A 27,836-nucleotide genomic window follows, 5' to 3' on the forward strand; every position below is an offset into this window, starting at 1 on the left:
CACAAAGTCACTGTACTGAGTTTGGATACTGTGCGTTCAATTTACTGATCCTCGTGTGCTTGCATTAGAGAGACTTTCCGAGTAAGATGGGAATTAGAGTAAAAGGAACAAGCATCAAAAGACATGATACAATGATTCCACAGAAGAGGTAGAGAGTAATACCGGAACTGGCTGCTATTTGACTTTCCAATAGCTTCTTACAGGCACTCACATTGCTTTCAGTTTGAAACAACAAGCAAAAAAATAAGTGAATGCCTATAAAGAAAGTTACTGGAAAGTCCAACATCAGCCAAATCTGGCATTGCTTGCTTCAGTTCTGTAAAAGGATTGTATCCAGTCCTCAAATGATTCCTTATTGTACCATTAATTCCAAACGACTGAAGAAGGCTCTTAACGGAAAACCCCAAGGAGCCATAATTCAACAAAGAAGGTATCCAAACTGGGTATTAATGAATGCATGCGAATGAAGCCAGCAGCTTGGCTATACTTAGAGATTTCAAGAACTTATTCCAAATATTCCATTTGCACTGGGCAAAAGGAAAGCCTACATTTGATAATATACTCTGTAGTAGCAAGAGTCGCATACAACATCCTAGTACAAAATTATAAGGTAAGCATAGCTCTTAAAAAATGAAATCATTATTTGGAAAAAGATGCAGGCATTTGAAGTAGCTTGGTACAGCATCCACAGCACTTACTACACCTCATTTCATAGGTAGCCGGTTGAGTCCTACCAACCTTACCCATATGAATCAGTTTACAGAAGTACAGCCTACATGGTGAATTTTATTTTTCACACGACATTATCTATGGCTATTATAAAAGTAATTACAGTAGTATTTTCAGAATACTACTGTAATACCTGTCAAAGCCAGTACTAATCACAGAGCTATCAGAATTTACCTTGAAAAGCAAATAATTGTTCCTGTCAGTTGTTTATTAAATATTTAAACATTAACAGTATCAGCTGTACCAAGAAAAAAATTCTTATCTACATTACCTTCTCTATTATTACTTATGAGGGTTTGAGCAGTAAACACAAGCCCAAAAGAAAAAATGTAAGATAGTTCAGGCAACTTCTCAATTTACACCCTTTGTATCTGCATAAGCCCCCCCCCCCCCCCCCCCGGCAACCACCACCCCGCTCCAGCCCCCCCCCCCTTTCAAGGTGAGAGAGAGAATGAAAAATGGGAGTGGGAAGCAGCAAGAAAGAACATAAGGGGGGGGGGGGGGAGGACAAATATATCAGTTTAAGTGAGTCTGAATTCATTTACTGAGCATCAAAGAAGCCATGTACAAGTTGTAAGCATTCAACATTTCTGTCTAATGCACCTGAAAATGCTCGGCATTTAACTTTTACCATAAAAGAGGGGAACAGTTAGTCAATTTGGTGCTTCCTGATAGCAATACTAAGTTACAAATAAGTAACATTTGCAGTTTGAGCTTGGCACAACATTTACTGTTATGCTTCATTCCAACACTTAACTATTCCTTGGATAGTCGCACAAGAGTCTAGCAATACCTTTTTGCAGACTTGACATAAAGAATGTGTCCCCTGCACACTCAGAGAGCTCGGCTGTGTGACCTTCCCATACAAATGAAACTTCCACCTAAAACTTGGCTCTATCAACATTCCCATGGCTATATTTAATCTAGTAACCATAGCAAAGGGTTGATATCTTACAAGTGTCCAGACTTCTCTAAGGATTCAACTTTAAAACAATGGTGGTGCCTGCCAAACTAAGCCATCTAAGAGACTATATAGCCTTTCTTACCACGAAGCTCTATACAATCTAATAAACACAAAAGTCTTTTAACATAAACAAGAGACCTCAAAAACACATTTCTTGTAAAATGATTTTAAAAAATTGTAAAGAACAAAGTTTCAGTACCAGTCAAACTTTCAAATGCTTAAGTCCTCTCAAAAATAAATTTGAAATACTAGAAATACATACAACATGAAAAAAAAATTTAAGGTCAACTGTACTTTAAAAAATTTATTATACAATTATCTCCAGTATCTTTGTAGAAAAGCAACCCACTCTCCCTGTCATGTGTGTAAGAGGGAAGCACCTTTAAAAGAGATCTTTCAACTCATCTTGCTTATAAAATATAAATATAAACGTACTGTGGCTTACTTTTTTTAAGTTGCCTAGCTAGCTATGAACAAATTAAAACACTATCTATAGGATACAGTAGTCTCTCTCATGCGTAATCATGAGAAGGAAAGTGAATAACCTATTAAATCATCATGTAATTTAATAAATAATTTAAAATAATTTACTACAGTTAGTAAAACATATAGCACAAGTCACCGCATTAAATTTATATCATGGCATGCCATACTTTTTATGCCATATCTATACTGTTCAAGTCAAGTTCCTAGCATCTTTCAAGTGCTGTGGGTCACCATAGCTTTCTAAAAGTCAGGCTTGGTCTTTTGATTCATCTCGTGCCAAATGCTTACCAAGAGAAACCAAGTTCATGTTTACTGTAGGTAACACGACACAGAACATGAAATAAATTTCAGAAGCTCTTGCCTTTAGAAGTCAGTAGCAGGTTGTCCAAAGCTGTGAAGTATGCTGACACAGAGCTGTTATTTTTAAATACAGCCACAGTCTATTTAACTAAAGCATCTTTAGTTTGACTGAGCCAGTATTACTTTGGTAACACTCCTTAAGTATCTGCACTGAAGACTGTGCGTTCTACCAAGCAAACAGTACACAGTGAAACTACTGACAAGCCTGCAGCAGTCAGGAACTTACACTTCAGCAGCAGGTTTCCAAAGCATATTCTTTCAATAAAAAAAAGTGACTTATGCTGTCAATGACACTTTGACAGTGACCACTAACTTATCAGCTTCTATAAAAAATTACAACTTTTCTCATATTTGTGATGCTGATTTTTCCCACCTTAAAAATATTTTAATTTTATGATTCAACTGCTTCCTACTGATAAGATGAAAACATTCTTGATTCTCTTGCAAGTTGTTCTTCTAGTTGGGTGACAGTCATATCAGAAACACTGAAAAGCCTAAGGAGAGCTAAAAGGGACCTTTGTAGATGTACTACCCATGAGAAGAGGTCCCAAGGTAGCACTCAAGGGGTGCATCTACATGAGATGCTAACTGCGTAGTAACCACGCTGTCTCTGCAGGGAGCTAGGGCAGAGCCACGATCCGCTGCCTGCACATCCCTGCCCGGGGCATGCAGGCTGTAGATCGTGGCTCTGCCCCCTCCGGACCATGCTGTCAGTGCCACGAGATCCCAGCCCAGCTCCAGAGCAGCTCCGTGCCCTGCCAGCGCTGCTGGGCCAGTCTTCACGGAAACCCCAGCTTCATGCTATCACAGCGTGGCTCTGCTGCTGGGGTCTCCACAGAAACCAGCCCTAGCCACGGAGGCAGGGGCTGCTGGGAAATGGAGTCCAGCCACCAGCCCACCCCTGGAATAGGCTAACCTGCAGAAGAGTTTACTAAGGAAATCAAACATATAGCCAAACCTGTGTTCATCTCACCGCATGCTGAAAGACTGCAGGCTGCTTATGATAGACAGCTACATATGGTTCCTTCCATGAAGCTGAGCTATACATGTTTCAAATAGAGGTGACTTCTGTGGTTGAGGAGAAATTTGGCACAGTGTGCAGCTACTTGGGCCTGTAGCCTTTAATACTTGCATGAACTATAAAGCATCCTTGGTTATGAGAATGAAAGTACTAGTGGGTCACAAGCACACAGAGGTCATGCAGTTTTCCAAGCCCCCACCCCTCTTCAAGAAGTTCTTCAAAACACCAGGCTAGAAAACACTACTCTATGAGCTCCAGATGTTTCAATATGTTAAAGCTATTATACTGTAAGAGTGAACTGTTCTCCAAGCTGTCAGTTCACTGCCTAGTCAAACCGTTCCTCTTTCATTTGTAGGAAAAAGCCTTATTTGCTCTTGCTTGGATGTATGCACCTTTCTGCCATCCTTTCCTCCCTTGTCCTCCATCATACCTGGAGAACAGGGTTTACTGTACACACACACACAAAAACAAAACAAAACACCTAACCAAAATACTCCCCCCTCCCCCCCAAAAGTAACTACATGAACACACTCCTACTTTCACTCCTATCCTCTTGGGGCCTTCATTTATTCTGTCATATTTAATTTAGTTTATATATTCCTTTGGATATTGTATTTTTGCTAGCTTTGCAAAGCACTTACCAAGCTTTCAAGTTCCAAAGAACATAAAATATATAAATACTCAAGAGCATATAATGTAATATAATTTGCATATTGCGTGCCCTAGCTACTTTCTGAATGTTGGATTTTTTTTTCTCCCCTTGAAACTATATGTTATTCTCTCCTGCAGCTTGGGTAAGAAAGATTTTTTTTTTTTTTTTTTTTTAAAGAGAGACAATGGCTTAAATTGCTTAAAATTAAACTTTAGATGTACAACAATTGTGATGCTGCAAACATCTCTTCTCAATAATTATGAGCCTGAGTATGCTAACCTTTCACTTTGTTAAAATAATAATTTAATATATTGAATCTCTCTCCTCTAATGTATATTATATTACTATATTGGACTATATTTTGTTATAAAATGGCATACCTAAGACTGTCTAGACAAAATGGACCACAATGTGACTGACTGCAAGTATTCTCTAAATCTCAGTGAAATGAGTCCAGAACAGCTGCACAGGTTTTTCAGTCTAGTAAAAGCTAATTTTTCTAGAACACAGATATGTAGATATACCACCTGTTTTCTCCCCAGCTGCCTAGAATATGAAGTCCAGTATCTTTTTTCTCTATTTTTATCTATTTCTCAGATATTTGGTTTTTCAGAACCAAATATCTGAGACATTAAATGAACTAGTTGAGAGAAAAAAAAAAAAAAAAAAAAAGGCTATTCTCTATAATCTCATCTCTCAGAGTCAGAACAGAAGAATTTAATTCACCAGTTCAAACTAATTGTTTGTAAGCAGCAAGCTAGCCATGTCTGTAAGATGAGGGGTTCAATTTTCTTTGAAGTCCAATAGCAAACTTAAACTTCTGGGATTGATTCAGTTCCCACTCTTAAATAGGTTTTGCCTAATCCGAGTGACGCTTATGTTAAAGCAGTAGCTATCTTTTTTAGGTGAGCCAATATTACGGGCTAACTCAAGTTTAAGCCATATTGTGTGGTGTCTGCCTTGAGAACTGGTTAATATTATAGCCACACAAATGCTACATAATGATATTAGATCCCTGAAGTTAACATACTGGAAAAGTTTTAACCATCCTTTCGTAAGGGTTATTTCTACCTGAAAGGACAGGGAACTGAATTAAGTGACACAATAGTGACAACTATTCCACATCTCTGATTGCTGTTCCATGCAAGCAGGATACTCTCTCTCGCTCTCCCAAGGCTGCTGTAAAACGTTTCAAGATCCTTCGGCAGAATGCAGATGTGGAAATTGAATCCTGTCTATAAAAATGGAAGGAATTTGTCCCTATCACCACCGTATTTGTTTGCTCTGGTTAAATGCTTAGAATTCATATTCCTCTTAATGCCCTTCACTGTTCAAGCAACGTTGTTTTAAAAATTTTCAATGTTAGGCAAAGTAATTGGATATTGAATAGACTATGCACTTAACAAAAGAGGTCCCCAAAGAAACACTAACGTTGTAAAATAAATCTAAATTTATGTACTCCATTCTTCTGTGATCAGGACAAATGGTGAAATGGTGGATTCTGGAACTTGGACAAGAAAACAGCAAAGGTCAGCAAATATTTTTCCCCTTAAGAGCTTACATTTTCCAAGATATGAATCAGTGATAAATATATTTTACAAGTACACCCACATTTGTTAATATGGCAACCCAATCACTAACAGAAGTAAAAAACCTAAAAGTAGAGTATTATAGTAGACAGGTCAACCTCAGCGACAGCAAAAAAATCCTGCAACTGAAAATACAGTGATGCGTATAATGTAAAATACGATCATTTAAAGAGTTAAGAGATTTCTCTCCCCTCCCCCCCACCCCCCCAAGTTTATCTTTCTGCATTTGATAGTGCTTTTTCATAAGGACTGAGGAGAGGGGTCAAACTGTATGGACCCCTGCCCAATCTATATGACCCAAACATATAGACAGTGGGCTGGATCTGGCTCCTGGAGCCCTATGATCTGCCCCATGGAGCCAGTCTGGCGCACAGACTGGACCTGGCACAGTAAGTGCTGCATGAGACAAAGGAGGTTGGTCCTGCAAATAGTACACTGGGCCAGCAAAGGGTGCAGGCTACGTGAAATACCCCACTGGATTAGCCCTGCATGCTGGCTCCAGCAAGGCCTGATCCAGGCTGCAGACTAACCCAGCAACCTTCATCTTGCCCGTGGGGCCAGATAAGTCAGACCCATCCAATATAGACAATTTCAGCATTCCACCTGGGCTTAGTTTCTTCCTTTGTGAAATGAACTTTAGAATCACCAGAAGCCCAGAATAACTGTATTAAATATACAACAACATGAAATGAGGAAATTATATTTAAAGGGTGCTGTATCATAACAAAGCAGTTTTTTTTTTAAATTAGCCAATGAAAGGTATAATGAAAGCACACTTTAATATACATTTGCCAACTTGAAAAACAGGCACAATATGGTCAGCTTAAACATGGCCACATGCCTCAGTTTTATAAAAACAAACAAACAAAAAAAAACTTAAGAGCAGCAGAAGTGTTTCCACAACAATAAAACACAACAAAAGCAGTTCATAAAATAAACCACGAGTCCTCTACACTATTTGCAGCCAAAAAGCTGCGTTAAAAATCTGACTGAAAACAGTTAAAACAACATCAAGCTAGGTTCTCCAATTTCACTGTCCCAGAATTGGAAAGGCAGGAGGCCATTCTTACCACCTTTCCCTAGCTTTAGTTTTCAGTCTTGCCCCCCCACCCCCATTAAAAACGCTTCACAGCTGTTTATATTTCATTGCTGTCTATTCTTTACAGTGGACAAGCAAACTCTAAAAGCCCAGACCCTGAAAAGATGCGGGTCCTACCAAGCTACTCACAACCTCAAAGATAAACATACAAAGCAATCTTAGCAAAGGCCTAAATGTCTTTACAGTGAGGCTTGACTTGCTTGGCTATATTAACCATTGCAATAAGCCACTGATTTCAGTGGGGCTGCATTTGTGCATGCAACAGATAAGCTACTACTGATAGCAAAAAAGTCCAGCCATTAAAATTGGCATGCATATTGTCCCAAATTATAGAGGCCTTGACAATAACTAACTCCTGCCCCCCTCCTGCAAACTACAACAGGATAGCTGTGCTCTTTCCTACAATTGGACATCTGCTGGGAAAAAGGTATGGATGATCTTGCTCTAAATCAACTGGCACCTCGCATGTGGCTCACAGGCTCCTGCTTGGCCCCACACTGTACACTGCCCTTTTGGCAGTGGCATCTGGCGTCCCTCTCCCTCCCCCAGCTTTTGCATCATGCTCCACTTCAGGGGCCAGGGCAGCAGGAGGGGGCCAGGCTGTTCATGGCCTGTATATGGCAGAGGAGGGTACTGGGTTGCATGCACCATAAAGGAGAGGCAGGAGGCGGTTGGGGTTACTGCAGGTGTGGGGGACGACACCCTCCCCACCCTCCAGGCATGCAGTTCCTGCCTGCCCAGAAGTTGGACAGCCCTGCTCTAAATTAATATTGTATTTAATAGTTGATACATAGTGTCATTTGAGTGTCATCCTGCAAAGCGCTCCTCATTACCTCCTGAGGGGCACCGTTTAATTGCCACTGAAATAAAAAGGCTCAGCAGCTTATGGGCACAGATCCTTAATATTTCCAAGAAGCTGCACCAAGGATTTCCCAACAAAACATTTCACTCATGTGGACAATGCAGACAAAAGACTACATATTACATCTTGGTCTTTGCAGCCAAATGAAATTTAATCTCGTATTATGTTTGAATATCTCACAAATAATCCCAGGAGCAATTTTCTAGTCATGTACAAACATGCTCGTCTGCATTTCAATTACAGCGTGATTCTGAAAATGTACATTTACAATTGCATCCCAGGCTAACCACTGTGCTGTTCCAAGCAACAAAAGGGGTCCAAATCTAGCAATAAATGCTCATCTGCACATTAAGACACAATAGCTCAACAAAGCATCTTCAGACCATAGGCACATTCTTAAACAGTAGCTCAGGAGGCGCCAGTAAGCTGTACCCAGTTGTAATGGGAGATACCAAGAACACGCTCAGGCAGAGTCGCCGAGGGACTGATACAACCAGCTTGCTCAGGCAGCGCTTCTACTGAACGCACAATGAGAGTAAACCTGTGCAATAATAAAACAACAAACACAGTTCAGTTTTGCATTACTGTAGACAGGGAACAATTTCTTTTCTTTTTTCTTTTTTTCTACCAGCACCTCCACATGTCAGTATGCCACCCCTCTAGTGAAGGAAGATACTGCATACACTTCCCATTCATTTAAGCCTATTACAAAAATTCTGACAAATCGGACTTCTTTGCTGAGGTGGTAATTTTATCCTACTGAACATTTACTGCATCTCTCTTCAGACTTCAGTCTATTCCTGGTCTGAGGGGAAACAAGCACATGCAAAACAATGTTTTTCAAAATAATCAATTTTTCCCCAATTCTATTCCTTATCCTTTGCAACTATGGAAAGATTTCAAACCAAAGAGAACTAGAGCAAGATACAACTACTAAACAACAGTAATGAAATCATTATAGAAGTTCTAACACTCTTTTGTAATAAAGGATGTTATTTTTTCCAAAACATGTCTTGGTACGAGAAGTGCTCTCACCCCTCACAAGTGATACCAGGAGGAGAGCAAGAGAAACCTTTATATGTTTTCAAGCTAAGGGCCCTACTACACAGTAACTTTGGGCAGCTCCTGGAGCTCTTGATGCTTGGGTTTTCTGCATGTTAAACTCATTTTAAGCACTCGTTATGAAGCCAAAGTTACACCACTCCAGGATAGGATCATCTCTGATCCGTGTTACCCAGCTTACATTACACTAAAGCGTAGCCACTCTAGCAATCTACTGCCCTCCCATTCCCACACTGGTATGGATCAGGCTCACTGCCCCTGCCCACCCTCCAAATCCCCATTCACTGCCCCACTTCCCACTGCCCTCTCTGGTTACTTGTGGCTGCCCATGTTGTTTGTCCGGGGGAGCAAGCAGGGAAAAGTTAACCTGCCTGCTGCCACTGCTGCTCTCTGGGCTGGGTTCAGCTCAGAGAAGAACAAGCTCAGCAGGGCTAACCCTTCCCCACCTGCTCCCCTGGGACAGGCAGCATGCACAACAAGTAAGCAGAGAGAGGGGTGAAGCATGGGGGTGGGGCAGGGGGTAAACCCAGAGTTGGAGGGGATCCTTACCTTTCACTCCTCCAGGCCCTTGCTGGCCTGAATGTGTGACTGCTCCAAACTCAAGCTAGCACTAGGTGTTAGCTGACTGGTGTGATCAACATTTGTGCAGCTCACAGTGTAAGGTGTAGCAAGGCCCTGAAGATTTAAATCCTGCTTATGTTTAGGCTCTAGAAAGTGCAACTTAGAAAGAGAGACACTGAGAAATACTGAAACTGTGATCACCATTTGTAAGTTTCTCTTTACTCTGGTCCAAACACAAAGTTGCTGACCCAAAATTAGATAAGGGTAAGTTTTGTGTTTGGTGGTTTCTTCTATTAGGTGAAGAGGAAGGAAGTTGGGTTTAGACATAAGGTGAAAACAGTCACTGGTGTAACACCCTTCCTCTTGTGTCAACCTTAACAGCTTTTCCTATTTAAATATATGCATAGTACACATCCAAGTTAATCGATAAGCAATCTCAAAAAGCTTTGTTTGCGCCACATGTTTAGACAAATGGGAGGGGGGGAACCCCAAGAGTTATGTACTTTGAACGTATATATTTTCCGTCATTATGAACCATAAGTTGCCTTCCATTTAACAATCACTAATATCAATGGCAGCTGTGTGTATATTACTGGGAGAATAAACACATGACCTCTACATAACTGTAATGGGCTAATAAGGTGTACTTTACCTTCTACTTCAAACATGTTTTGACAGCTAACCACGGACAGGGTGGGGGCTGTAACCAAAATCTTTACAACAAAGCCCAGTGAAATCTGAACCCAAAAATATATCAAAGGTCACCTTGTATAAAAAGCCTTATTGTCTGCATGTATGCTTTATGAAAAGCTTTGCTAGCAGAGGTAGATGATAGTCATAGTGTAATTCAGTTTAACCCCTGGGAACACCAACGGCATCAGATTTATATTACAAAGGAGGATGTATTGCACAAGCAGTACAATACTTGTTGCTGTAAGTTTATTGCATGTTTGATGACACCAAGCATTTTCTATTCTTAGAGGCAAATAGCTGGAGGCTTTATTTCCTTAAAAACGAGATCAGATTATATTACCTACCTCAATTAGTTCAATCTTCCAGTACTGGCTAAATTATTTTAATTAGTACTTGTGTCTAAATGTTTATAGTAGTAGCTTTAAGCAAGCATAATTTTTTTTTTTTAAATTGGTATTAAAGTAGGAAGGGAAGCAAGAACAACTGCGAAGTACAGTACTTGTTTTACAGTAACTGGGGTTGTACAACACGTAGGGAACATTCTGCTATTGGTATGCACACATCACCACGTGCAGATGGTTGGAGAACTGGATTTTTCTCGCCCTTAATAGTACCCACATAGCTTGCATACACCTTCTACTTTGCCAGGAAGGCACCAAGATCCTGTACCTCAGGGCCCCCCCCCCCCCCGCCCCAACTACAGACTCCCAGGAACACAAGATTTTGAGATGGGGGGTAGAAGAAGCTGAATCTCTTGGTTTAGGGTCAGGGGCCCACAATCTTTTCAAGCTACAGGCTGGAACAAGCTGTGTCCACTCTGGCACAGCCTGGGTGGCTTTGGTGACGCATCAAAAGCAAGGGGGTTTTGCCTGTACTCATACCAGGGCCAAGCCAATGGGAGCTGCACCCAGCCACTCTGTCTGGGGCACAAGCGCAGCTTCCAGCTAGTGGGGGCAGGGGTAAGTGGGGGGGCTGGGCAGCTGGGAACTGTATCTGCACTGGTGTTGCTTCCTCCTCCCCTTCCCAAATGCAGCGTGGGCTCAGCGGAAAGCTGTCCAGTCCCAGTTTACTTCTTCATTGGCTGAAAGCTGCATCTGTGTTGCAGTCAGGAAGCAGGGAGAAGCAGCAGCAGTGCAGGCACAGCTTTCAGCTGCCCAGGCCCAGCATGGGCAGAAACAAAGTCTTCCAATTCTGCCGAATGATTTATGCAACCTAAAGAGAAACCAAGTATAAACCTTTTGGCAAAGTTGGAAAGCTTTGCCTCTGCTCAACTCTGCCAGCCAGATCCAGTGGCTCCAAGGGCCATATCTGGCCTCTGGGCCATATGTTGCCAGCCCCTGGGTTAGGTGAAAGATTCTGACTGCCTTTGGTAAAAAATTGGCTTGCATCCTTAAAGACATTTATCTAAGGGAAGAAACATGAAGGGGAAAGGGCGGTAGTTAACTCACCATTCTTGCATGTCCCCTATGCTTCTGGCTGAAACGACAGCTATTGCTAATAAATACAACATGATACTATCAGACCAAAAGGTTGGCCAATGAACTGAACTAGGTTAAGATTCTGCAGTGGAATTAGTATTTTCTGACTGTCTAGTGGTGGAAATGGCCGAGTCAGGTAGAACAATTCCGCTTGGGCTGTGACTGGCCTGCCATCCTCTAATGGAGGACTACGTAGCACTGCTTATGTTTATATAAAGCTCACTCTGTTGCAACTCCAGAAGGCTGTCCAGGTTGTTTTACTGTGCCAGGAAGAGAATCTTGTCCCCTTTGCCTGATAAGTCTTGCTCATAGTAGTTTTCATGCTGTTGACAATTATGCCATGGATAGGTGAAGAGAACAATCCTTCTATGCTCAACATCCAGCCAGCACCCAGGTTATGAAGTGGAAAGCTTGCAGGTCTGTGTACTGAACGCTCTCTCCAAATCGGCAGCTGAAAATCTGACAAATCTTGGGTTGGGCAGACAAGAGATGTGACAGATCGGGAACCAAAATTCTCCTGGCTAAGCTATGGCTACCGAAATGATTTGGCTTAGCCTTACTGGTAGGGACCTACTTAATTCACAGTTTAGCAGAAACTGTGAAATCCAGGATTGTCTGCGAAATCAACAACAACAAATTAATAAAAATAAAATGCTGACTCTGTGGAGGGAGCCAGTGGTCCTTGCTGCCAGGAAAGGACAGCACTAACTGGTGGGGTGGCATGAAGCGTAGCAGACAAGATGGTGGTTGCCCCCTTGCTCCTCCTCCCCTCACTGGGGCCTCTCCACCAGATGGCAGAGGAGTGGGGCCCCCCACTAAATGCCCATGAAAGTGGGCTCTGCATGACACAAGCAGACCACGAAAAACCCTTCGTCTCTGCAATTTAGATAGGCCCCTATTTATTGGATGTATCACAGTGCTATGGAGATGGACAGCAGTCCTACAGCTCCACCTACCAGTCTATGGGATCAGGAAGGCAGTAAACATGGACCGTGGACTATTCAGGAAGTGGCCTGAGAAGCTGGCACTTCTTGTTGGTCTACACTGTACAGAAGTCTCTCTGGGGCTATTTCCAGTTCTGAGAAGAAGTTCTGAAGAATGGGATCTTTGTTCTCTCAGTTGCGACTCAAAGAGAAGTGTCTGCTTCAGATGTGTGCCAAGTTGTCCTGCAGGCCAAGTGTACTGTGGAAAGGGTGATCTCATGCCTGATGCACAAGAACCAGAATCTGATGGGCTCTTGATACAAGACAGGGGGTATTTAGAGAGATCCAGCCCTGGTCTGCTTGTTGTAAAACATGTCATCCATTGCAACCTGTGCCAGGCAACCTAAGGTATACTGTGGGAACGCACTGCAAGTCTTCCAGGCTGCCAAGTTCTAACTTGATGTGTATATATGCTTCCTGCTGCCATTTAAGGCCTGACAGTACTAATTGGAATAAAAATCAGAAGCACATCCAAGGGATGTTTCTATGGGGTGTACACAGTCTTAGCTAGCCTTGTATGTTCCTAAGTGGCAGTTCTGCCTTCAGCAGATTCAAAACACAAAGCAACCTAATGGCATGACCAATTTGCTGTAGTACTCTGGTTGGAGCCTGTTTGCAGACACAAGTCACTTAGTACTGAAACTTGTCTCAGTCAGTAACCGATAGCATTTTGGAGGCTAGAATTGCCCCCAATGAATTAGTCTTTGAATGGCTTGATGTCTGCACATTTAGGGTGCTGACAGACATGCAGCCCCCCCCACCCCCCCGCAATTGTAACTCATGGCGCTTCACAAGAAGTCCCATGAGTTACAGTGATCTCCCCAACCCAACAAGCATTCGCTGTTGGGTCTGGGGGGGTTGGGAGATCAGGCTCCAGCTTGGAGTGACTGCATTTCTACAGCCTCTCCCCCTTAGCTCCCCTGTCACCCTTCCCAGGTCTGGTGTTGTCTTGAGGATGGGAGAGGGGAGAAGGGAGGGGAGGGAGCTCAGGCTGGGGTTTGCCCAGCCTACAATGGAGGGCGGGACAGGTGGACTGAAGCCCCTGCATCTCCACTACTTTTAGATGAGAAGGATAGGCTTTGTACCTGATGAGACTGTCTCTGCACCAACCAGTTGTCCAGGTAGGAATATACCAAAGCACTGTAGTGGACTGTTCCATCTTATGTTGGAACAGTCAAGAGTCTGACTTTGTATCAATAGTGATTTTGATTTAATTTATAATCCTGAGGTACTTCCTGTAAGAATGGTACAATATATCTGCAGAAATGCTGAGCCATAAGGTAGTTGAGTAAAACCAAGACATTTGGTGGATTCCACCCTTTATGTCCTCAATAAACAGAGCTGCCTCTGGGCATACAGATGCTATGCAGATACTGATGACCAAGACGTTTCAAGCTTGAGAACAAGAACATCATTCTGAACGGTGTACCATTACCAATCACTCACTGCAAATAATTTTTCAGTTTTCCTAAGTATTTTTTAATCAGAAAAAGAAACTTGATGTAAAATAAAGCAGCCTCAATGCACTCCACCATCATTTTAAGGATACCTTATTCACCGACCACTACCCTACGCTCCTTACCCATGTGAGCACGAATGACATGGCTTGGAGCAATCCCAGCTAGGCCATAAGAGGCTACAGGGCTTTGGGGGTTGAGGGCAGAAGTGGCGTTTTCCTCAATCCTCCTGGTTTCAGGTTATGGGCCAAGGAGGGAGAGGAGGATTGAGGTAGTCAACCAAAGACTGTGGCGCTGGTGTCATCGTGAAGGCTTTGGCTTCCACGATCACAGTCCGGTGTGAGAGGCAGTGGTCTGCTGGGAAGAGATGGCCTCCACCTCACTTAACTGGGATGCAAGCTCTTCTCAGCCAGAATGGCTGACCTGCTCGACTGGGCTTTAAAATAAGCCCACCGGGTAATGGAGGGACTACTGCCACAGCAAGCCCACTGGGCAACTTTCGCAAATCCAGCAGGCTAAGGCACTCAAGGGAATCTACCCTTATCCCAGCCCTGAAACAATGTCCTCCTGGGAGTGTAGGGAAGACTAAGGCCTCCAATGGGACACTTACATGGCTGTACACCAATGCCAGGAGCTTGGGGAACAAACAGGAGGAACTGGTCCTTCTGCTAAACAAGAACAACTATGATCTTGTAGGGATAACGGAGATCTGGTGGGACTGCACCTATGACTGGGCCACAGGTATAGACAGCTATAGGAGATCTCTCCCTGTATAGGAGAGATTGTGCAGATAAAAGAGGCAGGGGAGTAGCTTTACGTCAAGAAAACTACACGTCCCTGCAAGCTGACATTGGCACCCAGAGTGGACGACTGGAGATCCTCTGGGTTAAAATCCGTGGTGAACATGGCAAAGGGGACACAATGGTAGGAGTCTACTACAATCAGAAACAAGAGCTCGACCAGGAATTCACCAAGGAACTAGCTGGAGCTGCACACTCCCAGTGCATGGTTGTCGCGGGAGACTTCAACTACCCAGACATCTCTTGGGAAGAGCACTCAGCCAAATCCGAAAGGTCGCAAAGCTTCCTCACACGCGTGAATGAGCTCCGACTCAAGAAGTCTGTGGACCGACAAGAGGCAAAGCGCTGCTCGACCTGGTACTGGCAAAGGGGGATGATCTAGTCAGCGACCTAATGATCGAAGGGAAACTGGGAGTCAGCGACCATGAGCTGATCACTTTCACTATCCACCGCAAAGCTGGCAAGTCAGTCAGCATTGCAGAAGTCCTCGACTTCAGGAAAGCTGACTTTGACAAGCTCAGGAGGCTTGCTGGCAAGGCCCTAAGGGACCACAACTTGAAGGGGAGGAAAGTTCAGGATGAGTGGTTGGCTGCTCAACGGAGCGATCCTGAAAGCACAATCAAATGTCAATCCCATCTTGGAGGAAAGGTAGCAAAAAAGGCAGAGCAACCCCCTTGGCTCTGCAGGAAACTTGTGGACCTCCTGCATCTAAAAAGAAAGACCTATAAAGGATGGAAGGATGGACCCACCTCAAAAGGAGGAGTATTCTGCACCTGTAGGGAGTGAACCAGGAAAGCCAAGGCTGTGACCAAACTCCAACTGGCTATATGTATCAAGGACAATAAAAAGAGTCCTTTTTTAGATATGTGGGGAGCCGGAAGAAAAGCAAGGGTAACATTGGACCCCTGCTAAACCAAATGGTACAACTGACAACAGACACCCAGGAAAAAACTAATGGCTATTTTGCATTGGTCTTTTACCAGCCCCAAGGGACCACCCTGCTCAACATGGGAGGGGACAGCCAGGGTGAGGGAGAATTGTTACCCTACATCACTGTAGACCATGTAAAGGAATACCTTGAGGCTGGACACCTTCAAGTCAGCTGGCCCAGACAGTTTACACCCCAGGGTACTTAAGGAGCTGGCAGACATCATAGCTCAGCCACTGGCACGGATCTTCGAGAACTCGTGGCACTCGGGTGACATGACCGAAGATTGGAAGAAGGCCAATGAGGTGCCCATCTTCAAGAAAGGGAAGAAAGTAGATCCGGGGAACTACAGGCCTATCAGCCTGACCTCTCTCAGGGAAGATCTTGGAAAAAATTATCAAAGAGTCCATTCTTGACAAGCTGGCTGATCCTGAGGGACAGCCAGCACAGGTAAGTCTTGCCTGACCAATCTCATTTCCTTCTATGACCAGGTGACATATCAAGGGAGAAGAGATTGACATCATATACCTTGACTTAAAAAAAAAACAAAAAAAACCAAAAAAAAAAACAACAAACCTTTGATCTGGTGTCTCATGATCTCATGGAAAAATTGGCCAACTGCGGCCTTGGCCACATCACAGTCTGAAGGCTGGGGAATTGGCTCTGAGGTCAGACCCAGAGAGTGGTAATCGATGGAAGCAAGTCATCATGGTGCGCGTGACCAGTGGGGTCCTCCAAGGCTCCATCCTTGGGCCTATACTTTAACTTTTTTATTAATCATGTGGACATTGGTATCAGAAGCGGACTGGCTAAGCTCGCCGATGACACCAAACTTTGGTGTAAAGCGTCTACATCCGAGGATAGGCTGGTGATCCAAGCCGACCTCAACAGGCTCAGAAAATGGGCGGACGAAAACCTGATGGCATTCAATACCAAAAAAATGCAAGGCATTCCACCTTAGGTAAAAACCCCGCGGCAGCTTATAGGCTCGGCAGTGCTATGCTTGTTAGCAGCATGGCCGAAAGGGACCCGAGGGTCATGATTGACTACAAGATGAACATGAGCCACCAATGCAATGCTGCAGCTGGTAAAGCGAACAAAATTCTGGCTTGCATCCATAGATGCTTCTCAAGCAAATCCCAGGATGTCATCCTCCCGCTGTACTCGGCCTTGGTGAGGCCGCAGCTGGAGTACTGCATCCAGTTCTGGGCTCCACAAATTTAAAAAGGATGTGGAAAAACTTGAGAGTCCAGAGACGAGCCATTCATCCATCAGACGGCAAGAGAATAGGCCCTATGATGAGAGGCTGAAAGCCATGAGACTCTTCAGCCTGGAAAAGCGCAGGCCCAGGGGGGGACCTGGTGGCTACCTATTGGTATATAAAGGGGTGTACATCAGGATCTGGGGGAATGCCTGTTTACCAGAGCGCCCCATGGGATGGCAAGGTCAGATGGTCACAAACTCCTGCAAGACCATTTCAGGCTAGACATAAGGAAGAACTTCTTTATTGTCTGAGCCCCCAAGGTCTGGGATAGACACCCTCCAGAGGTGGTGCAAGCACCTACTCTGGACACCTTTAAGAAACATTTGGACGTCTATCTTGCTCAGATCCTTTGACACTAGCTGACTTCCCACCCCTAGGGCGGGGGGCTGGATTCAACGATCCTCCTGAGGTCCCTTCCAGCCCTAATGTCCATGAAATCTATATTTATAATTTAAAGCTTCTCCCTATCCATGCCGTAACATGAACCCTTGATTATTAAAACCAAGGACTTCAAAAATTGAATTCATTGTGTTTCTTACTGTTTGAGCTTTAGATCAAACAAACTAAACTGACTGGCTTCAACTTCTGATTCTAGTCAATTTTTATTTCAAGTTTTTTCTTGACACACTATATTGTTCTTACACAGTGCCTGCTGCAAGTCTGAGCATAATATATAAATAAATAAATGAAAAACAAAACTTCACTGGGAGACCTTAATTTGGGCCTAAATAGTGCACCTTTTATTCTAAAGCCATATCTCGCCATATTACCCAGGACCATTTTCACAGAAGCTATGAAAATAATACATGAAGTTATTTTTTTCATGAACAAAACCCAGCTGTTATGAAGGGAAGGGGAAATCACATTTTTTTTGTTAATTAAAAAAAGTTTGATTTTGATTACATTGATAAGAAAAACTCATAAAATATGTTTTGCTGGTAATAGGTTTACAGCAGTTTGCCTCTTGCCAATTGTTTTTCAAAGCACAATACTAGCCTTTATTAAATAAGAAAACGTATCACATCTGGATATAGTTTTTCCTAATCAGTTGCTAAAATATCTGCCTTTTTATTACAAAAAACTAATGAAAGTTTTATTAGAATCATCTATTTTGGATGCTTTTTCAATCTTATAAAAAAATTCTTTATTCCAATAAATACATATTTGGAGGTCTGCAAAGCATTTTAACTGTACATTTTCAGCCCTTAAGATATTTAATATAGAACATAGATACTTCCTTTGAATACAAAACAAAGCCCTGTAGCAACTATAAAACAAGTTTTAAGATTCAAATCAACAGTCAATGAGAATTCTAACTTGTATTCACCCAGATATCTAACAAACAGGAAAACCCCCCACATTTCATATTTAGTGCCCTTTTTGCAAAGAAGGCTAATAGCATACTGGGCTGCATTCGTAGGAACAGGCTCCCCAGAGACAGCATAGACTCTCTATCCTTGGAGGTTTTTAAGACCTGGGTAGACAAAGCCCTGGCTGGGATGATTTAGGTGGGGCATATCTAGCAGGAGTTTGTACTAAATATGACCTCCTGAGGTCCCTTCCAACCCTCATTTTCTAGGACTCTGATCTAAAAGAAACTGCAGCATGGGGTTGGGCTGCACATGCATAACCTGAATTTCTAAATAATACCATATTAGAATCATCCACAGAGGGCAGTAGCTTTCAGTTACTTAATAAACTGTAGACAGTGAACCATCTTTGACCTGCCCAGGACAATTTACCAAAATAATGGCCTATAAAGTTACAAGAAGAATTTTAACTGACTTCTCTGTATATACGTTTAAATCAAAAGATTAAAAGGGGATTTGCAACAGATTCCAAATAATTACATGTGCTTTTAGCACAGGGCAACCCTGTTTTTGCCATAAGCTCTTTGAGGATAATAACTATCTTGTACTATGCATTTGTACAGGTAGCTGCTGGGTACTACTTCCCTGCCCTGTCACTGATCCCCACTGCAGCCAGAGGTACTCTTCTCGCATCAACAGTGGTAGTCACTCCCCAGCCCCGCTCCTTTCCTACCCTGTCCCTACCCTACCAGAGGGGAGTGGGGTGGAGTGCAGCTGGGTTGCAAGCACCTGGTTGGCCACTCTAAAAGGTTGATCTCCACTGGTTTATGGCACATATTCCCATCAGTCCTTGCTAATCCCAGGGGCAGTGAATACTGGGATTCTTCTAAGCATCTCCTGCCTACCTGTAGGCTCCAAACCCAGAAATATGCAGGTGACCCCACTCAGAGACATCCTGCTCTCAAGCATAATGAAGGCCAACGTCTTGAGGGCACCTTGAGGGAGATGTCAGAGCAGGCTAAACAGAACATTACCAGGCTTGGAGCATGCAAGATGGAGCAGGCAGCTAGGGCATCCCAGCTGGGAGATGTTGGTGCTCAATGGCAAACAGCCTAAACAGATGAGAGCACAGACCACTGCAATGTGCATCTAAACATCACTTAACACCAGCTGATTGTACCTCTATTAAATAGAATTTATATTAATACCATCCCTATTCTGCAGCAGTCATTGCCTTTCATCAGGATTATATTTAATATATTCTAAGAAAATATCTTAATTAAACTGTCATCCCAATTAAGTGGAAATATACTAAGCAATGGAGATGCAGGGGGAAAAAAAATCTAACTTTAGTCTCTAAATAGGTTGAAGTTTTCTGACATTATTAACTAAAGTAGTTAGTAAAAAAATAAGAAGGGGTTAAAGTGCTTAAGCATAAAAGTAAACTGCTGTTAGAGAAGCATTTTCCAGATTATTAGCCTTCTTAACCAGGGAGCAGACTGTGGTTTTAGATTAAAACAATGCCATAATTAAGGTACTTTCACATCCAAATGGATGCATTAATGTACTTAAAAATCTGATCAAGCCTTTCTAGTAACCCAAGTGACAGAACCGCCCACACAATATAAGAGCCAGATATTTACACAAGACATTTAAAAAAAAGAAACAGTTTTAGTCCTCATTACCCGGGCAACTATAGGCCAGTCAGTCTCACCTCCATCCTTGGTAAAGTCTTTGAAAAAATTATCAAGGCTCACATCTGTGAGAGCCCGGCAGGGCAAATTATGCTGAGGGGAAACCAGCACGGGTTTGTGGCAGGCAGATCGTGCCTGACCAATCTAGTCTCCTTCTATGACCAGGTTACGAAACGCCTGGACACAGGAGGAGGGGTGGATGTCGTATACTTAGACTTCAGGAAGGCCTTCGATACAGTATCCCACCCCATACTGGTGAACAAGTTAAGAGGCTGTGATGTGGATGACTACACAGTCCGGTGGGTGGCAAATTGGCTAGAGGGTCGCACCCAAAGAGTTGTGGTGGATGGGTCGGTCTCGACCTGGAAGGGTGTGGGCAGTGGGGCCCCGCAGGGCTCGGTCCTCGGACCGATACTCTTTAACGTCTTCATCAGTGACTTGGACGAGGGAGTCAAATGTACTCTGTCCAAGTTTGCAGATGACACAAAGCTATGGGGAGAAGTGGACACGCCGGAGGGCAGGGAACAGCTGCAGGCAGACCTGGACAGGTTGGACAAGTGGGCAGAAAACAACAGGATGCAGTTCAACAAGGAGAAATGCAAAGTGCTGCACCTAGGGAGGAAAAATGTCCAGCACACCTACTGCCTAGGGAATGACCTGCTGGGTGGCACAGAGGTGGAAAGGGATCTTGGAGTCCTAGTGGACTCCAAGTTGAACATGAGCCGGCAGTGTGACGAAGCCATCAGAAAAGCCAATGGCACTTTATCATGCATCAGCAGACGCATGACGAATAGGTCCAGGGAGGTGATACTTCCCCTCTATAGGGCGCTGGTCAGACCGCAGTTGGAGTACTGCGTGCAATTCTGGGCACCACACTTCAAGAGGGATGCGGATAACCTGGAGAGGGTCCAGAGAAGGGTCACTCGTATGGTCAAGGGCCTGCAGACCAAGCCCTACGAGGAGAGACTAGAGAAACTGGACCTTTTCAGCCTCCGCAAAAGAAGGTTGAGAGGCGACCTTGTGGCTGCCTATAAGTTCATCACGGGGGCACAGAAGGGAATTGGTGAGTATTTATTCACCAAGGCACCCCCGGGGGTCACAAGAAACAATGGCCACAAGCTAGCAGAGAGCAGATTTAGATTGGACATTAGGAAGAACTTCTTCACAGTTCGAGTGGCCAAGGTCTGGAACGGGCTCCCAAGGGAGGTGGTGCTCTCCCCCACCCTGGGGGTCTTCAAGAGGAGGTTAGACGAGTATCTAGCTGGGATCATCTAGACCCAGCACTCTTTCCTGCTTATGCAGGGGGTCGGACTCGATGATCTATTGAGGTCTCTTCCGACCCTAACATCTATGAATCTATGAATTTCAGTTTGTGCAGCATGCAATGTTCTGGTGCATCTGAAATTTGGCTAGAAAGGGGCAATGGGGGAAGGGGGGGCAGGCATCAGAACATGAAAAGTGGTATTTCTTCTCTATGCCAATTACTGAAAAATTGAACACAAAAGTTACATATATAAATTAAACTGCACACCACAATTTACTCCAACCACATTAACAGGGCAAATAAGTTGGTTTTAAAACTGATGAACTGACAAATTGATGAATATCTTTTATTCATCACTTTGTGCCAAATGGTACAGCAAAAAAACCCCCAAAACATAGCATTTGGTATGTTTTGCAATGCCAGCTGCCTTATGAACAAAACAACAAAAGCATATGAAGAAATCTCGATGCGGGAGGGGTTATTAGGTGCAGCATTAGCTATGTAATACTTAGGGCTATACTCTTCTCTCCAAATGCATATGGAAATAATGGCCTATTAAAATACTGTACTGCAGGAGAAACAATATTTCCAAAAATATACAAAAGAAGTAGACTATTATAATTTACAGTGAAAATTTGGAAAGAGGTAACAACGTATTCAGTTTAAAATACAGCAAAGATCCAGAAGTTTCATATTTTTACTTTAGCCCCCAATCCTGTAAACTGATCCATGCAGATAGGCATTATAAAGGAAAAATGTTTGAATCATATTACCTTTAAAAACAAAAAACAACTCAAGTGAAGAAGTTTGTAGCAATTTTTAAAAAGTAAATTCACTTTTTATTTTACTTTAGCTCCAGTCTCTTAGCTTCATGTTAGCATATAGTAGAAGCTAACTTTTTTCAGGTCCGAAACTGTTTCACATTGGGGTAGCTACATGCCATCTTTTAGAATCACGAAAAATTATACCTGGAGGTCATCTCATCCAACCCTCTGCTCAATGCAGGAGCATCCCTATGTAAACTATCCTAAACAAGTGCCTGCCTAACTATTTTTAGAACGAAAGGAAAAACCTTGTCTCACAACTACCAGGCACACTGCCCCAAAATGCCAAGAACAGCCACCAGTAAAGCAGGAGACAAGGGCACTGTCACAAGTCCTTCCACTAAAGGGCAACAGTACTCTAAAATACATCTGAGACCCAAAGGAAACAGACCATGTCCCCTGTTACTGAGAAAGGCAAAAATCCTTAAGGTTGATGCTGATCTGACAGTGGGGGAAATAATTCCTTCTGGATCCCAAAAGTGGTTACTGGTATAATCATAAGCAGAGGACCAAGACCCTCTAACCAAGAGACTAGGAGTTTATTAGTCCCAGCACAAGCCCTGACACCCCAGGCAAAGTCCTCACTCCTGGCTACATCCAAACCCAATGCTTCTGAGGAATATGGGAGAGTGGGTAGGGGGGAGAAAAAGAAAAAGATCCTGATACCTGTAGCAAAGGGAGAAAATAAAATCCTTCCCAGCCCCTTGTGGCAACCAGCAAAGCCCAAAAGCAAGGAAAAAAAACAAAATCACCCTCCTACTCTGCAACGTGGGGATGGCAAAAAACATTACATATCACACAACCTAACTGGAGAGCCAGAACACTCCTTTCTGTCATGTGATCTCCTCCACAAACTTAACCCAGCTCCTTTAATCTTCTTTCCTAACTAAGCTGGTTGTAGAGCTCCGCTTCATTTTCCTGCTGCTGAACACTGTCCTCTCGACTTTCTACCTGCTCTGGGCTGCACAGCTCTTCTCATGAGCTCCCAGCAGTGACTGTGTGTGCATACACACCGGAGGAGAGAGGGAGCTCCCAACTCTTGCTCTTCGTAGCACACTTCAAGCATTACTTCTCCTAAATCATCCCCAGGCAATGCTTATTCCAACATCTTACTGAAAACTTCCAATGAAGGAAATTCCACAACTTCCATAGACAGTTTATTCCTTTGTCTCGCTGTTCTAACAGTAAAGAAATTTTTCCAGATGCCCAATTTAAACCTGCTTTGCTGCAATTTCAAGCCATTGCTGTATGTTCTGCTCCGCAGCAGGAGAGAAAAGGTGTTCTTCCTCTTTATGGCAGCCCTTCAGATATGTGAAAACTGCTATCACGTTCCCCATTAAATCCCCTTTTCCACAAGCTGAATGTACCCATTTCTTCCAATCGCTCCTCATACAGCTTGTCCTCCAAGCCATTTGTTATTTCTGTTGCCCACATTTGGATCCTAACTTCTCCATATTCTCTTAAAAAATAGAGCACAGCTCACATGCTTTTTGGACTACAGAATAACAGAAAACGTAACAACCAAGCCACATTCCCCATCATCATTATAGCAGTGATCAGCATACTCAGCAAGTAAAACCAGTGACTAGATGGTAAAAAGTAAGATTCTATTAAATTCTAAAGTGTGCAAAAGGACAGCAGTACTATACCAACCAGTCACAAACTGAGGATCAGAATCATAGAAAATTAGGGTTGGGAGGGATGTCATGAGGCCATCTAGCCCAACCCCCTGCTCCAAGTAGGACCATCCCCAACTAGATCATCCCAGCCAAGGCTCTGTCCACCTGGGTCTTAAAAACCTCCCAGGATGGAGACTCCACCACCTCTCTGGGCGACCTGTTCAGTGCTTTACTACCCTTCTTGTGGGAAGGTTCTTCCTAATACCCAACCTACACTTTCCTTGCTGCAACTGGAGACCATTGCTCCTTGTTCTGTCGTCTGCCACTACTGAAACAGTCTAGGTCTGTCCTCTTTGGAATCCCCTTCAGGTAGTTGAAGGCAGCTGTTAAATCTCCCCTCAGTCTTCTCTTCTCTAAACTAAGCAAGCCCAGTTTCCTCTGCCTCTCCTCACAAGTCAAGTCCCCCAGCCACCGAACCATTTTAGCTACCCTCCACTGGACTCTGTCCAATTTGTCCACATCTTTTGTGTAGTGGGGGCCCAACACTGGACACAGGACTCCAGATGTGGCCTCACCAGTGCAGAACAGAGGGGAAGAATCACTTCCCTAGACTCCTATTAATGCAGCCCACGATGCCATTAGCCTTCTTCACTACAAGGGCACACTGTTGGTTCCTATTCAGCTTATTATCCACTCTAACCCCCAGGTCATTTTCTGCAGAGCTGCTGCTTAGCCAGTCGGTGCCCAGCCTGTACCAGCTCATGGGACTGTTTCATCCTAAATGCAGGACTTTGCACTTCTCCCTATTGAACCTCAGGAGATCTCCTTCAATCCAATCCTCCAATTCAGAAAGACCTGTCAAGGTCTCCCTGAATCCCAGCACTACCTTCTATTGCATCTGCTACTCCCCCAGCTTGGCACCATCTGAAAACTTGCACTGCATCTCATCTTCCAGGTCACTGACGAAGACAAGGAACAAAACTGGCCCTAGGACTGATCCCTGGGGCACTCCACTTGATACCGCATGTCAACTAGACATCAAGCCACTGATTATAACCCTCTGAGCCTGACCATCCAGCCAGTTCTCTATCCACCTTACACTCCACCCATCCAATCTGTACTTCGCTAGCTTGCCTGCCAGAACCTTGTGGGAGACTGTATCAAAAGCTCTGGTAAAGTCAAGTCCACTGCTTTTCCCACATTCACAGAGCCTGCCTTCTGTGAGATGACTATCACATTGGTCAGGCATGACTTGCCCTTGGTGAAGCCATGCTGACTGTTACTAATCACTTTCTCCTCCAAGTGCTTAGAAATGCATTTCTTGAGGACTTGCTCCATGATTTTTCCAGGGACTGAAGTGAGGCTGACTGGTTTGTAGCTCCCCAGAACCTTCCCTTTCTTAAAGATGGGCCCTGCATTTGCTCTGCCCAGAGGAATCATCATCACGCACTAGCTTTACTCTCTGAAAAGCTGGCTCCTAAATAGCTCCTCCCTCCCCTTTGCTCACACAGATCCCCTTGGCCTTCCAACACTCTTACTAGATGAAGAAAAGGGCAGTGACTCAAGTGCAGGGACAGAAATCAAGGGCTGAAACAGGCAGGTTAAAATCTAAAAAGTTTTCTGTTTTGAAGCAATACAATGATCTGTCAAGAGACCCTTCCTATTAAACACATACCATGGTGGTAGTAAGCTATTTAACTAATTTTGAGAACCTACAATTCACTGTGGGATGCAGCACTCGGATCAGTGACCTTACTGCTGGCCAGCTGGGCAGCCTTAAATAAGTCACAGCCAGGCTCTGTGTGTTGCTTTCCCCATCTGTAAAATAAGAATAATGATACCAACTTTTTTTGTAAAACACTGAAGCAGCTGATGATAAAAGCTAGGGGGTATTATGAATCCAGCACCAAAGGCTGCAGAGCACCATCAGCTTATTTTGCTGAAAATGTCAGAAAGGCTTCTCAAACAGCATGCATCCACTCCCCAAGCAATGCCAGTGAACCTGCCTGTAATCCTGGAATCCGGGGTCTTCAACCCCTCATGAAGTACTGGATACATCACGAAAGTCTCAGCCCAAGCCTTCCCTCGTTGCTGATTGTCACAGCAACCAATACCACCCAGGAAACTTGATAAAATGATTTGAACTCTTCCTTCCTGGCTGCCTCCAAAGAACAGCAGTGACAAACTATGCCACACCCATAAGGCCCCTTCTCTTGTAGAGACCACAAGAACAAAACCTCTCCCCAGCTCCCATTCAACATTACACACAGCCTTTAGAGGAACAGGTAACACAGCACAGACTCACATGACGGTAGCGTACAACTCTAACGCTTTCCCAACGTTTGCCCGGTGCTTGGACAAGACTGGCAGAGGAGACGCTGCAGGAAAGCAGCAGCACTTGTACTGGAGATGCTCTGTAACATCTGAAAGCTCTCCAGTCTCCGCTGCTTGGAAGCACACCCCCACAGCTGGTCAAGTCAGCGGTTTAGCAATGCTCCACACTCCCTTCCCAGGGAATCCTGAGCCAAGTTCAAACTCACAAATCACAGCGAAATAGGGCTGGAGGGGACCGCCCGTACACAATCCAAACCCCTGCTCAAGGCACGATCCTCCCTGTCCAAACCATCCTTAACAATGTTTGTCTAACCACTTAAAAACTCCCAATGACCTGGTCCTTATATTCAAGGCATTCAGTGATCTCAGCAGAGCGTTAAATTATCCAAAGATGCAGGATGACAGCCATGTTTTATACATTTTGCTTCTTCTACTATTTAGACACACACAGAGAGAGAAAAGGAGAAGAAACCGCACCAAACAAACTAAACACCACTACCAAAACAAAACGCAATGCTACACACACGCAGCTAACCCCCGGGGCAAGAAGAAAGGCAGGAATGAACCACGCATGACAGATGTTAGTCATGTCACTTAATGCACTATTGGACGGCACTCAAATACTATGGGAAAGCAGTGCGGGATATGGCACCGAACTGAATTTTTAAGCTGTCTGCCGTTCCAAGGATGCAGCTGGCGACGTACAGATTTAAGCAATCACATCGACACTGCACTTTTGGACGCTGGTCTAGAAAGTTTTGCACGTGCACGCGTCATCTAAGCTTCCCAGCGGACCCACGGCAGCTCAGCAATACAGTTAATTTTCAAGGTTTCATTGTATACGCACCCACGCCATGGTTTTCCAAAGGGACTGGAAAACTCGGGGATCGCAAAATGAAACGAGCAGGTAGCAAGTTTCGACTCGGACGAGGCGGCTCTTTTCCACCCGGCGTGGGTCGGACGCGGGGAACGCGCTGCCAGCAGACGGCGTGAACCAGACTCGCAAACGCGCCGGATCAACTACATTTGATTGGTCTAATGACAGATTTCACATCCACCCACGGAACCACGTCTGCCGATGTCCTGAGACCAACCACGGACCCCAAAGGCATTACTGGAGGAAAAGGGGCGCGAGGAGCTATGGGGCCACTGAAGGAAAACGTCCGAGCCCGTAAATGCAGCAGCAGCAGCCGGAAAACCCCCCGTGCAGACCCTTCCTCAGCCCCACAAAGGGTATTTATACCCAAAAGCTTGCAAAGACATTTTTCCGCAACTATTGAGGTGGTCTAATAAAAAAAACATCACCTTTACCTTCCAAAAACCCGGTCTGCCTATTTCTTTAGCCCACCCCAGCTGCAACCTCCACCCCGTCAGACCCAGGCGTGCTGGCTGCAGCCTCCTAAAGCTGGCAAAGAACCATTTTTCCCCCACCTGAGTGATTTCAATCAAAGAGCCCACATCTGTGCACGCAGACGCGCCCCGCGGCACCCGTGCGGGCCGGACATGTCGAGGCGGGGCCCGGACGCGAACTCACCTCCCCGCGGGCTCCTTTGTGCCTCCCTCGCGGCGCCTGCGGGGGGGGCGGGGCCTGCGGGGGGCAGGAAGTCACGCCCCCTCCGCCGGCGGTTGGCCACGCCCCCCGCCAACGGTCAGCCGCGCCCCCTGCCCGTTGGCCACGCCCCCCGCCAACGGTCGGCCGCGTTCCAACCGCCGCTGATGGGGGGGCTCCTCCCCTCCCCCCATCGCCTCAGCGCTGAGGCAGGAGCCGCCACCTTCCCGCAGGGCTCCCCACACCTGCTGCCC

At 44.5% G+C, this 27,836-nt stretch overlaps 1 protein-coding gene across 11 annotated transcripts in view; it reads right to left on the reverse strand.

Moving 5' to 3' along the window:
* ADD3 (adducin 3) overlaps positions 1-27,836 on the reverse strand; it is a 173,851-nt gene that overhangs the window by 131,868 nt on the left and 14,147 nt on the right. For 3 of the 11 annotated variants that reach the window (XM_019485981.2, XM_014594682.3, XM_019485979.2), the window contains exon 1: positions 27,465-27,561. The exons of 5 other annotated variants lie outside the window; for them this stretch is intronic. The gene's annotated coding sequence lies outside the window, so the exon portion shown is untranslated. 3 more of the 11 variants (XM_006263288.4, XM_059730186.1, XM_059730188.1) reach the window with 3 other exon arrangements.

This window comes from Alligator mississippiensis, chromosome 6, assembly GCF_030867095.1.
Source record: "Alligator mississippiensis isolate rAllMis1 chromosome 6, rAllMis1, whole genome shotgun sequence".
NCBI classification, from domain to species: Eukaryota; Metazoa; Chordata; order Crocodylia; family Alligatoridae; genus Alligator; species Alligator mississippiensis.